Source organism: Felis catus, chromosome X (assembly GCF_018350175.1).
Source record: "Felis catus isolate Fca126 chromosome X, F.catus_Fca126_mat1.0, whole genome shotgun sequence".
Classification (NCBI taxonomy): Eukaryota; Metazoa; Chordata; class Mammalia; order Carnivora; family Felidae; genus Felis; species Felis catus.
The window spans coordinates 115183405-115195747 of record NC_058386.1 but is presented as its reverse complement, the minus strand read 5'-3'; the positions used below and the strand labels follow the sequence as shown (position 1 = coordinate 115195747).

Genomic DNA, 12343 nt, shown 5'->3' with positions numbered 1-12343 from the left:
ATGACAACTGAAAATCAAGATCTGAGTTCTGGGGTGTGAAGTTCCAGGCTCCAACTTTCTGTAGCACATCATGACCCGGGCTGATGGAGCAAAGCCTTCATTATCCCAGCACAGGAAACCCAGTGGCCGGGTTTCTGGATGATGTCAGAAAACACAGGAAACCTGGAGAACAGATTGAATTCTCTCCCCGAGAGACCACTGACACCTCTTTCTGAAACACCTGAGAGTGCTCGCTTCTGCAGCGCATATGCTAAAATTAGAACGATAGAGATTAGCACGGCCTCAGTGCTAGGACGGCACACAAATTCGTGAGGCATTGCATATTTTGTGCCGTTCCCCAGCGAACTGCCAGCCTTTGTGGATTAGCACAAAAAATGGGGGGTTTGGAGAGGTCGCTCCGGGTGACTGCTCTGAGTTTGTGCCTTGCTGCTCGCAGCCAGGGGCCCTAAGACACCTAAGAGGCCCTCCTGGCCTCCTACCAGATCCTCTGTCATTGGACGTGAGACCCTACTTTGATGGCCGCCCAGTCACATTTCCATTATTAGGTTACCTAGGTCATCCTAGTAGCTTCATCTGAAGGCTTGTTCTCATTGGTTAAAAAAAAAAAAAAAAAAAGAAAGCCACCTGAGAGGCAATGGACATAGTAATTAATAGCTAACATCTGTTTAGCACTTACAATGTGCCAGGCACTGACCTATGAAACAAGACCCCAAGAATCAACCAACAACCCAAACGTTGAACAATGGGGAAGCAGTGAAATAAGTGATAGAATATCATTCATCGCTTATTTATTTCTGAGACAGAGGAAGAATCTCAAGCAGGCTCCACGATAGCAGCACCGACACGGGGCTCGAGCTCACCAAACCGTGAGACCACAACCTGAGCGGAAATCAAGAGTAGGACCCTCAACTGACTGAGCCATCCAAGCTCCCCTGCCATTCATCAATTTAAAGTGCTTTCAGGGGTGCCTGGCTGGCTCCGTTGGTGGAGCATGCGACTCTCGATCTCGGGGTTGTGAGTTCGAGCCTCATGTTGGGTGTAGGGATTACTTAAAAATAAAATCTTTAAAAAAAATAAGTAAAATGCTTTCAAATAGCTAATGAAATAGGAACATTTACTTACTGTAGCATTATGTGAAAAATTCAGGATTCAAAAATATACAAATGGTGTAATCCCAACCATTTTTAAAACTAACACATGGAGAGGGGGCACCTGGGTGGCTCAGTCGGTTAAGCATCCGACACCGCCTCAGGTCATGATCTCACAGTTCGTGAGTTCAAGTCCCGCATCAGGTGAGCTTGAGCCCCACTTCGGGCTCCGTGCTGACAGCATAGAGTCTGCATGGGATACTCTCTCTCCCTCTCTGTCTGCCCCTCGGGGGACTCTCTCTCTGCTCCTGGCTCACTCACGCACTCTCTCTCAAAAATAAATTCATTAATTAATTGAAAAAAACCTAAAAAGTCTCATTAAACCGAGTGTGGGGTCCTTCTAAACATTGAGCCCTGTGTGACTGCATAGGTAGCATGTCCGGGAAATTGGCCCTGGTGCCAGTTAGGTATTTCTGGGTGTTAATATTATCCGTGATGGTTTCCCTTTTTGTATTTGCCTATTAGCTCCAAGTTCTATTGAGTGAACATATTTTATTTTTAGAAAATCTAATGACTGAAGAAAAAAAAAAATATATATATACATATAAAATGACTGATTTGTAAAAGAACCAACAAAAGGGGCACCTGGGTGGCTCAGTCGGTTAAGCGTCTGACTCTTGGTTTCTGCTCAGGTCATGGGTCTCACGATTCATGAGTTCGAGCCTCTAGCAGGGCTCTACGCTGACAGTGCAGAGCCTGCTTGAGATTGTCTCTCTCTCCCTCTCTCTCTGGCCTTTCTCTGCTCATGCTTTCTCTCTCTCTCTCTCTCTCTCAAAATAAATAAATTTAAAAAAGAAAAGAACAAAAGTCAACAGTTATCTACCCATAAGTATAGAAGAGCATGATTTGGGACACCAGTCATACCATGTCACAGGTGAGGACTGAATCTGGGATGTAGAGACAAGTGGTAATCTGGCCAGAGGGGACAAAGTCAGAAGCTGCCACAAATAGAGAGAGGGAAGGGTAACCCTGTACCTGGGACTAGGCAGAGGAGACCCCAGCTGCCTGCAAAACAAGGTCCCTGCCCCAATGTGGGCAGGGGTGAATGATCAGCCAAGTGTACAGGCAAAACAGATGGTTCCATAGTGAGGAAGAGTCACAGTGGTGGTGGAAGCGATACAGGCCAACAGAGTGGCAACGCACTAGCCCATGTAACCCATGATGGCCACCGCAAGAGATGTGCCCAGAAGTTTCAAACTTAAAACTGCTAAGGAACAAAAAGCGGGGAGGAGAATCCGAGTTTCAGGAGCGTAGGTGGTCGAGGCAAGGCCCAGAATGACTCTAACTTACGATTCTCTTTGTACCCTCAGGCTGGCATGAGGGGAACCACATATATTTCACTAACTTATTGAAACTAGTATTTGTTGTCTCTCTCTGCCGAGCTAGAGTGTAAGCTATACAAGGACTAGAGTGTCTGTTTCATTCAGTATTGCAGCCCAGCTCCTAGGAACATGCTTCGCACACAGTAGGCACTCGAAAAATATTTGTTGAATTGCAAGTCTGGTCCAATTCTTATGTCCTTGTGTGTGAAGCAGAGAATAGGCTTAGTAACGGGATAGGCCGAGTCACAGGAACAATCGAAATGGAAAAGATGTCCTTGTTTTGAACTCCAACGGGAACATGAGGGATCCCTTCTTAATTATTCAGTCCCTTAATCACTCAGTGTTCATCCCAAAGGAGATGGGGGAAACATACGACACACCTATCTACATCTCATTAAGATAAATCAATTCTTGGGAATTCCCCAGAAGACAGCCGGTCTTTCCTCTTAGTTTCACGAGGTGACCCCAGACACCACACAATTTCAGGGTCATTCTGAAATTGTATTAACAGTTCCTGACGCCACATCTTCTGTGAACAGGTGGAAGAGAAACAAAGGAAAGCAATTACTGAGATGCCAAGAGCTGCGAAAGGGTTAAATACGGGCCTGGGGATGAAAAGAGGCTGTGTGGGTCCCCGCCCCGGCCCATAATGCAGCGCCCCAGCCCCAGTGCTGTCACAATGGCTACCAATGCCAAGAGGCAGCTCCTCCACATTTCTTGCCTAACCCCAAGCACTTGAACGAGGGAAATGTAGCCACAAACACGCTTTTCCCCCCTTCTTTCTGGGCGCCCCCTCTCACCAGCATAATAAACAGGAAATGCCTCCAATGTTCCAACAGCATCAATGGCAGGTATTTTTCTGAATCAACAGAGAAATGCATGCACATTTCTCTCCCTTTCCATTTTCTTTCCCTGAGGCAGCATTAAAGAATGCAGTTAAACCCAGGCAAAAAAAAAAAAAAAAATTGCAGCTTGGAAGAATGTGGTTACCCCTGTGGAGAAATAAACTGTCTTCAACACTGGCTGAAAATGCAGGGTCTAAGGGGTGGAACTGGAGACTCATTTACCAAAGGGCAAGAAAGAGGGAAGGCGGAAATTTTCTTGACCGTGGTTTCCAGTGATGAATTCTAGGCTGCAAGTGGAGACATTCTAAAAGGCCCAGCTACCCTCTGTCCTGGCCTGCAATTAGGACAGAAGATGACATTTGAGAGTGTCTCCGTGTAGGGGCAGAATCGTGGGGTACATGCACAGGAAACAGCACGCACGGGCTATGAAGTCACCAGACCTGGCTTTGCCACAGAGATCTTGGGCAACACGCAACGCCCACAGGAGGAATGAAGTGCATCTGAGCCCAGCGGGTAGCCACCCTCCGGACCTTTTTTAAAGACAAAATACAATTTTACCTAAGACAGCACACCTGAACTTGTAGTAGGACAAACCACCTGCTACCAAGGAATTTGAGAGGTTAAACCCAAGCGTGGAAAATATTCAGGTTTTCTCACTGCAGACAGGTGAAAACGCAGACTTAAATGATCTCTGTTAGCCAAAATAAAGCTGGTAGGGCCGGCTTCCATCACACCAAGAGGGTTTGTTCTGTGAACTTGGCTAACAATGTAGCCGTAGTGTTTGTTCCCGTAAACCTTCTACTAGCTGGATGACCCCAGGCAGGTGAACAACCTGTCGGTGCTTTCATTTCCTCATCTGTAAAATCGAGGTACAACACCTAATTTATAGGGATGGTGTAAAAATTAGCAATGGTGGGTACAAAGCACCTAGAACATCACAGATAGGATAGTGGTAGTGCTACAGTTATTATGTGATAGAAGAGGTGATCGAAAAGGTAATTTTGACTCGTACTTCTGCCCTTGCCCTTAAGCACTGCCAGTTTATATGGTATTTGGAAGAAGGGAAAACACAAGAAGAAGATTCGAATCATCACCGGTCTAGAATGATGCAACACCACACACATGGGCATAACCAAAAGGTGTGAAAGAACTTCCCAAACCTAGGGACGCCTGGATGGCTCAGTAGGTTAAGCATCTGACTTCGGCTCAGGCCGTGATCTCACAGTTTGTGACTTCGAGCCCTGCATCGGGCTCCGTGCTGACAGCTCAGAGCCCGGAGCCTGCTTTGGATTCTGTGTGTGTGTCTCTCTCTCTGCCCTTCCCCTGCTCATGCTGTGTCTCTCCCTCTCAGAAATGAATAAGCTTTAAAAAAATTAAAAAAGAAAAAAAGAACTTCCCAAACCTCTTTTGAAGTATAGTTGACATAGAGATTATGGCGAGCCAAAAGGTAAAAAAAATATTAAGGATGGACACAGGCTCATGAGCTGCCCATAAGCATAACAGCAAATTTGAGAAGTGTAGTGCAGAAGCCAACCATGACTGAACCTGGCTTTTGCGGAGGTATGAATGAAATGGGTGGGGGAAGGGTCAGTTAAGCATCCGACTTCGGCTCAGGTCATGACCTCGCAGTTCTTGGGTTCGGTTCGAGCCCCGCGTCGGGCTCTGTGCGGACAACTCAGAGCCCAGAGCCTGCTTCGGATTCTGTGCCTCCCTCTCTCTCTCTCTGCCCCTCCCCTGCTCGTGCTCTGTCTCTCTCTCTCTCAAAAATAAATAATAAACATTACAAACATTAAAAAAAAAAAAAAAGAAATGAGCAGGGGGAAAGACCACTGGTTTTCTAGTAACAAGGCTGGTCAGCGATCTGCAGACACTGTGTGCCTGCTGCTAGCACCGAGCAGGTGGCTCCCATGAAGACCTTCCCTGATGCTGTCCTGCCTCCTGGAACCCTACTGCACATCCTGGCCCGTGCCTCTCAACACATCCTTCGCATGTTACCTCCCGCTGCTTCTTTGCGGATCCGTTTGCTGGACCACAATCATAGAGCAGTATTTGATCTTATACATCTTTATATGAAATGACCAACATAGGAAAAGTCCCTGGCCCTGAGTTACTGTAATGAAGGGCATGAGAGCCAGGCCGTCCTGATCTCTCATTATAATAGCATTAATGCCAATTCTCTGGCCAGTTCTTAACATTATTTTCCCTTCCTCCTCCCTTTGCGAACCCCACATCACTGAGCAGGGGACCCACCAACAAAGGTCAACAAAGAGATTGAGTGCATGATAATCACACACCCAAGGTTCACACCGTCACACTCGTTCATCACCATTTGGAACCTAGTTCTCCTACTTGCCGATGAGAGGTTAGGGGGTTACCTGTCGCAAACAATTCAAAAGGGGTGGGAAATTTGCACCCCACCTCTTTGTACATCAGGAGTAGGGACTGAGAGTCTTTCTCCCCTGACAAGGTTTGAAAATGGCAGTATTTCAACTAATAGTGAGACAGCATACAGCAGTAGTATGAACGAATGAGATTCAGTCATAAAAGCCACATTGGGGGGCGCCTGGGTGGCTCAGTCGGTTAAGCATCCGACTTCAGCTCAGGTCACGATCTCGCGGTTCGTGAGTTCGAGCCCCGCGTCGGGCTCTGGGCTGACGGCTCAGAGCCTGGAGCCTACTTCCGATTCTGTGTCTTCCTCTCTCTCTGCCCCTCCCCTGTTCATGCTCTGTCTCTCTCTGTCCCAAAAATAAATAAATGTTAAAAAAATTAAAAAAAAAAGAATTAAAAAAAAAGCCACATTGGTTTGCGGTTAAATGAGGTGGGGAAGGGGAGATATTTAAAGTCAGGGAAAAAATTAACACCTTAGAGCTACTTCCAAAAAAATAAGATGGCTGAGAGAGGAAGGAATCAAAAACTTTTAAAAAAATGTATGTGTGTGTGTGTGTGTGTGTGTGTGTGTGTGTGTGTGTGTGTGTGTTTCCACCTAGAATGTCAGCTCTTTGAGGACAGGAACAAAGTTGGCTTCCTCTAAGCATCCTAGTCCCTGATACGTGCTGGGTGCCTAACAGATGCTCATGGGATGTTAAGTAAGATTACTAAGTATAGATAAGGGAGAGAGAATTTGCCGAACATAAAAAGGAATCTTTATGAGACCTTTAAAGAGGGAAGGTGAAAACCAACCCCCAGCAGGAGTGGGGGTTAATGTAGGATTATACGTGTCCCCCTTTCAATTAAATGTTTTAATCTTTAGCCTAAATCCCCACTTTGAGGATAAGGTACTTGCCCTTTTTTGGGGGGGAGGGTGGGACCTGGCAGCAAAGTGGTTAAACTACCAGCTGGCCCTCTCCCTGGGGGTCAGCCCCTTTCCCCAACAAAGCACTATGGACTTAAGAACCTACCTCATCTAAACACCCGGTAACAAGATATTACAGCCAGGTTTCTGGTAGGTTCCACTCTGGTTCAGCAAAACACAGAGCATCTTTTCCTATCCACAGAGCCAATGGGACACCTATAGCTCTATCTCCCTCTTCTGTCGCTGTCACTGTAGTCAGTTCATACAGAACCAATAACCACACTTCAGTTAATCTTTCTTTTTAAGTGGATTTATTTATTTTGAGAGAGGGAAGGCAGAGAGCGGGGAGGGGCAGAGAAAGAAGGAGAGAGAGGATCCCCAGCAGGCTCCACACTGTCAGCACAGAGCCCAACGTGGGACTCAAACCCACGAATTGTGAGATGATGGCCTGAGCCAAAATCAAGAGTCAGTTCCTTAACCGGCTGAGCCACCCAGGTGCCCCCAGTTAACCTTAAAATAAGGCCTTGAAGTTGATATTATTTTTCCCATTTATAAATGAGAAAACTGAAGCTCAGTGAAGTGTCCCGATTGAGATCATAGAGCTGATAAGGAGCAAGTCTGACACCAAGACTCAGCCCCACTTTTCTCAGGAATGCATGGATTGTTAGCTTCCAGGAAGCAGCCGGGGTGGCCAACCATCCCAGTTTTCCCAGGACTGAGGAATTTCCCAGGATGCCGGGTCTCCAGTGCTAAGACCAGGAACGCTGGGCAAACAGGAAGGATGGCGGCCCTGGCAGGGACTGTGGTCTTCTTCACTGTTGTACGCCCGTGGCACATCTTGGGGACTCAACGAATAGTTGCCGAATGAACAAATTAAAGCCTGAGTGAGTGATTTTGCGATAGCTCTGGGACATGTTTAAGTGCTCCAATTCCTTCATAAAAGGCCATTTAAGGCATCTTCTCAGCCCCCTCCCCGCCTCATCAAACAGTAAGTGAGGATCATCGCGTTACTACGCCTGAGGATTTCATTGTGAAAAAGGAAGACTAGAGAGATACCCTAACGAGCAACTGAAATTGAGTTCCGCTTGTCTTTGTTGCTTTGGAGGAGGAAAATAAATGAATGGTGAAGTTGATTCTTATTTTCAAATAAATTAAACATTCGGAAGCGGGTGTTTGTTGCCTACTTTTAATAGCCTGTTTCTTTCTCAAACCAGACTCCAAGCCAGCCTCCTGTCCAAGTTTTCTGTCGTGCCTTATTGTCTGGTCTGTTCAGCTATTTTAAAAAAACGTTGAATATCAACAATGGCTTTCAGGCAGGCATTGTCAACTTTTGTATGAAGCAATCTTGGTTGAATGAGAAGATCCCAGAGCTTATAGTCCCGTCCGCTGTGCTGCCCCGGGCTGGGCTTGAATGTGTGTGACTGATAACAGGACACATTTCTACCTTAGTTATTACATTCCTGCTCCATAATTCATTGGCCACTCTCTTTTTACGAAAGATCTTTATGGCAAAGTGGGCAGGAGGGCAGGTAAGTGTCCTCACTTAGGAGAAGAGTATGTCCAGCTGCTTCCCGGGGCTGCCCAGCTGGATGGGGGTCCCCCAGGGTCTGAGACCTCCGCACCTTGTCATCCCGACTGGTCCAGCCAGGTCCACAGGCCTCTGTAAGCTTTGCTGGAGCCCTCACAGAGGGGATGCTTTTCAACAATATGCAGTGACAACTAATCAAACTACTTACCTGCTGTGTTAAGGGTTAAGGCTCGGCGAAAAGGGCTACGTTTACAAGGGCTTTGGCCCACTTTGGTTTGTTTTTCCTTTTGCCAGGCTTGACTGAAAAATGAATATGCTGATGTGGACTTGCCTTTCTTTCCCAAGGCTGGCTTTTGCTCCTCCTGAGGGGTCCTCTCTAAGAGCTGCCAGCATATAATTTCCTGCTTTTGCAGAGGGCTCCTGAGCTCATAATGGGCTTTTTTCTCCACCCTCAGGTAAACAAGGTCCCAGCGGGGGCCAGGCAACTGACTCCAGGTTACTTTTATTTACGATTTCTGTTACTTCAAACGAAAACTTGTATTGAGTTGCTGAACTGCTCTGTGCTCCCTGTTAAGGTAAGTCATAGGGGATTGCATATCTTAGCATGCAAAACCCCAAAGGAGGATTTCTGGGGAAAGCCTTCCACTGCTTTGGGAACTGTCATGGTCAATTCAGAGTGCGTGACCTGCCTGTCTCTGGGGTGGCTGGCTTGTCAGAAAAGAGGAGGCCACAGGGACTGAGTCACTCTAGGCAAACAGACATGTCAATATCCAACTCGGGAGAGAGAGAGAAATAAACAAGGGCCCTTAGCCTGTCACCAGCTGGGAGGCCTGGGTAGAGAAAGGGAGGAATATTGCTGGGAAGGGGAAAAGAGCAAGATATCCCACAGTATGTTAAGTCGGCTACAAAGCTATCAGACTCCTGGAGTTCATTCATGCATCTGCTGTGGTCCCTTTGTCCCAAATCCAGAGCCCTTGACAGGGTCTCCGCGTGCATGCGCTTCACTGTGGACACAGGATAAAGAGCATCAAAGGACTCGACGGTCAAATCTGCTGTGAGAGGAGCAGCCATCCACGGTAACAACACGTAGCATTCGGGTTGGCATGTAAAGGTAAAGTAAGGCGTCTCTGACTGGCCCGTGAAATACCTTCCACATCTGCAGCGCCTTCCCATTTTAAAGGCGATTTCTGAAGTAAATTTCCAAAGATGTACTTACCCCTTTGGGATTTAATAACAGCTTGAGTAAAGGCAAACGTTCACAGCTGCCACAGTGCAGCACCTAATTATTTTATTCCTTAAAAAAAAATGTTTACAGGGCACCTGGCTGGCTCAGTTGGAAGAGCATGCTGCTCTTAATCTCGGGGTGGTGAGTTCAAGCCCCACGCTGGGTGTAGAGATTACTTAAATAAATAAGACTTGACAAAAAAATGTTTGGCTTGTGCAAATCAATCGATAACTACCATTTGTGTGGTCACTCACCAAACTATGACAGCAAGTTCTAAGAATATCCATATTGAGCTGTAAGGAAAACCCAAAAAGGTAAATGAAAGATCTAACTTTGAAGGTTTCCACTTGAACAAAGCCACAAAAAACCATATACCCCCTCCCTGGCCCCCTAACTTGGTTTTCTCATTGGTAGAAAGCAAAATAAAATTATATGAAAGAAATAGTCAATATAGCTCTTCACCGGAATCAATCCTAATCGCTTTGGAAGAAAACAAATCCACTACTTAAAACGAAGCATTTTCTGAACTGTGACTTGTTTCTCACACATCCTATGCACCTCAGGACCAGGCTGAGAAAGAGCTCAGAATCCTCGGGCTTTTCTCCCTTTATATGTGGCCTCACTGAGAGAGAAACAAAGGAGCTAAGGCAGGAAGATGGCAGAGGGGGATTAAGTTGACCAGAGACAGACAGACAAGCAAATGCATGGATGCATGACAGCCTGGCTGGCTTTTCCATTTCTTTCTTCCTCAGGTTTAGGTTCACCATCATCCCGAGGTTTCACTGGCTTTGGAGGTTTCATGGCAGGAGGTTGTTGGACTTCCATTATGTGTATTACAATCAATAGTCAAAAAAGTCAAACATACTTGGTTAGTGAGGCCTTCTTCTTCTTTGTTTTTCAAAAAGGATGTTATTTTAAAAATGTGTGTGTGTGTGTGTGTGTGTGTGTGTGTGTGTGTGTGTAAGATTAGCTGGGGAATTAGTAGATAGGCTGTGAAGAAAGAAAGCCACAAAAGTTAATGATGGTCAAGGTGTGTGTTAAAAAATGGGAACATGAAGATTACCACTATTCTGCTTTATTAGTATAGTTATATGTACAGTAAATTAAAAAAAAAAAACACAGGCAGGGGCGCCTGGGTGGCTCAGTCGGTTGAGCGTCTGACTTCGGCTCAGGTCATGATCTCGCCGTCTGTGAGTTCGAGCCCCACGTCAGGCTCTGTGCTGATGGCTCAGAGCCTGGAGCCTGCTTTGGATTCTGCGTCTCCCTCTCTCTCTGCCCCTCCCCCACTCATGCTCTGTCTCTCTCTCTCTCTCTCTCTCTCTCTCTCTCTCTCTCTCTCAAAAATAAATAAACGTTAAAAAAAACCACACAGGCATTCACATTATTTTTCTAGCACATCAATGATTTTTAAAATGGAAGTACTTTATATGAGGTGACAGATTTAGCAAGATGAAAATTTTCACCTATTGTTCTTTTCAGATGGGTGAGGATTTTAGTCTTTCTCTGCCATTGAGTATGTGCTGCGTGACCTTAGGCAAATCACTTCTCTTCTCTGGGCTTTAGCTTCGGCCCTTATTTTGAGGCAGTCCTACCAGCTGAGTTTCTTCCAGTGTTCACAGTCCATGATTCTCTTCCAATCACCGTGGAAATGGAGGGCATGGTGAATGGGAAGGCTTGTTTAGTGAGTGCAAAACAGAAAAAATTGAGAGAGGTTTGGCACAGGTGGGGCGAGAGAGTCCGAAGGATAAGACTGTAGCAAAAAGTGGCACTTAACTCTTCTGGGCCCCTGTCAGTCATTCAGCCACACTGACAGGACTTCTAGAGTCAATGAAGGTTGTGACAGCAAGATGGACCACACAACCAACACCAAAGTTGGAGGCTGACAGGTAGGAGATAGTCAGAGAAATTTATTCTCTATGGAGTAAGGACTGCTATGCTCCAATCTAGCCAAGAATGCTAACTTTTTTGAACTACGAAAGACTGCTGAGAACAAACTATTGTACCAAGTGATGGCTGTGGCATCTATGTAATTAATATGTAATCAGAATTTAGAAGACATTGTGTGCAACAGAAATGGAATAAGTCCTATTCCTCATGCTTGGTATCTAAATCCAATAGATTAGACTCAAACAAGGAGGGAACTGACCATACTTCTAGAAAGGGAAGTCCACGCTCTTTTTTTTTTTTTTTTTAAGTAATCTCTACCCCCAATGTAGGGCTCGAACTCACAACCTTGAGACCAAAAGTCACATGCTCTACTGACTGAGCCAGCCAGGCGCCCCCAAACTCATTTTTTTTTAATGTTTATTTTTGAGAGAGTGAGTGAGCGACAGAGGGGCAGAGAGAGAGGGAGACAGAGGATCCAAAGCACTCTCAGCATAGAGCCTGATGCAGGGCTCAAACTCACAAACAACAAGATCATGACCTGAGCAGAAGTTGGATGCTTAACCGACTGAGCCACCCAGATGCCTCCCTCGCCCTCTTTCTAAAGCAGATTCCTGCCGTGCCTGGCTGCCTCAGTCGGTAGAGCAAGCAACTCTTGATCTCGGGGTCATGAGTTCAAGTCCCACGTTAGGTGTAGAGGTTACTTTAAAAAAATAAAGCAGATTCCTGACGCTTGGTACTGAGTTACACAATGAGTTGTGTGTAAATGGACTAGACCGCCATACCAGGGAATGAGCAAAGGAAAATGAAGAAAGGTCCTGCTAGGAAAGTGAGACAAGGGCCAGGAAAGGAACAAAGAAGAGGCCAATGCAGAAGGCTGGAGAGCCCGGAGGAAGGACCCAGAGTCCACAGCAGATATGAGAGCCCAAGATGAAGGGAAAATAGGGCCTCTGTGGGAGACACTTACCGTGAAAGTGGAACTTGCAACTAAAGAGGCAAGAGGAAAGAGAACAACTTAGCCCAAATGAAGCAATGTGGGTAGGCCTCAAGGACACACTCCTGGCGGCCACGGACTAAGGCCTATTCTTCTCTGTCTCTT

General features: G+C 46.1%; 1 non-coding gene across 1 annotated transcript; it reads left to right on the top strand.

Moving 5' to 3' along the window:
- Positions 1 to 226: 226 nt before the first annotated feature.
- Positions 227 to 328, top strand: LOC111558826. Its single transcript, XR_002739961.2, has one exon. It is a non-coding gene; the product is annotated as a U6 spliceosomal RNA (small nuclear RNA).
- The last annotated feature ends 12015 nt before the right edge of the window (positions 329 to 12343 follow it).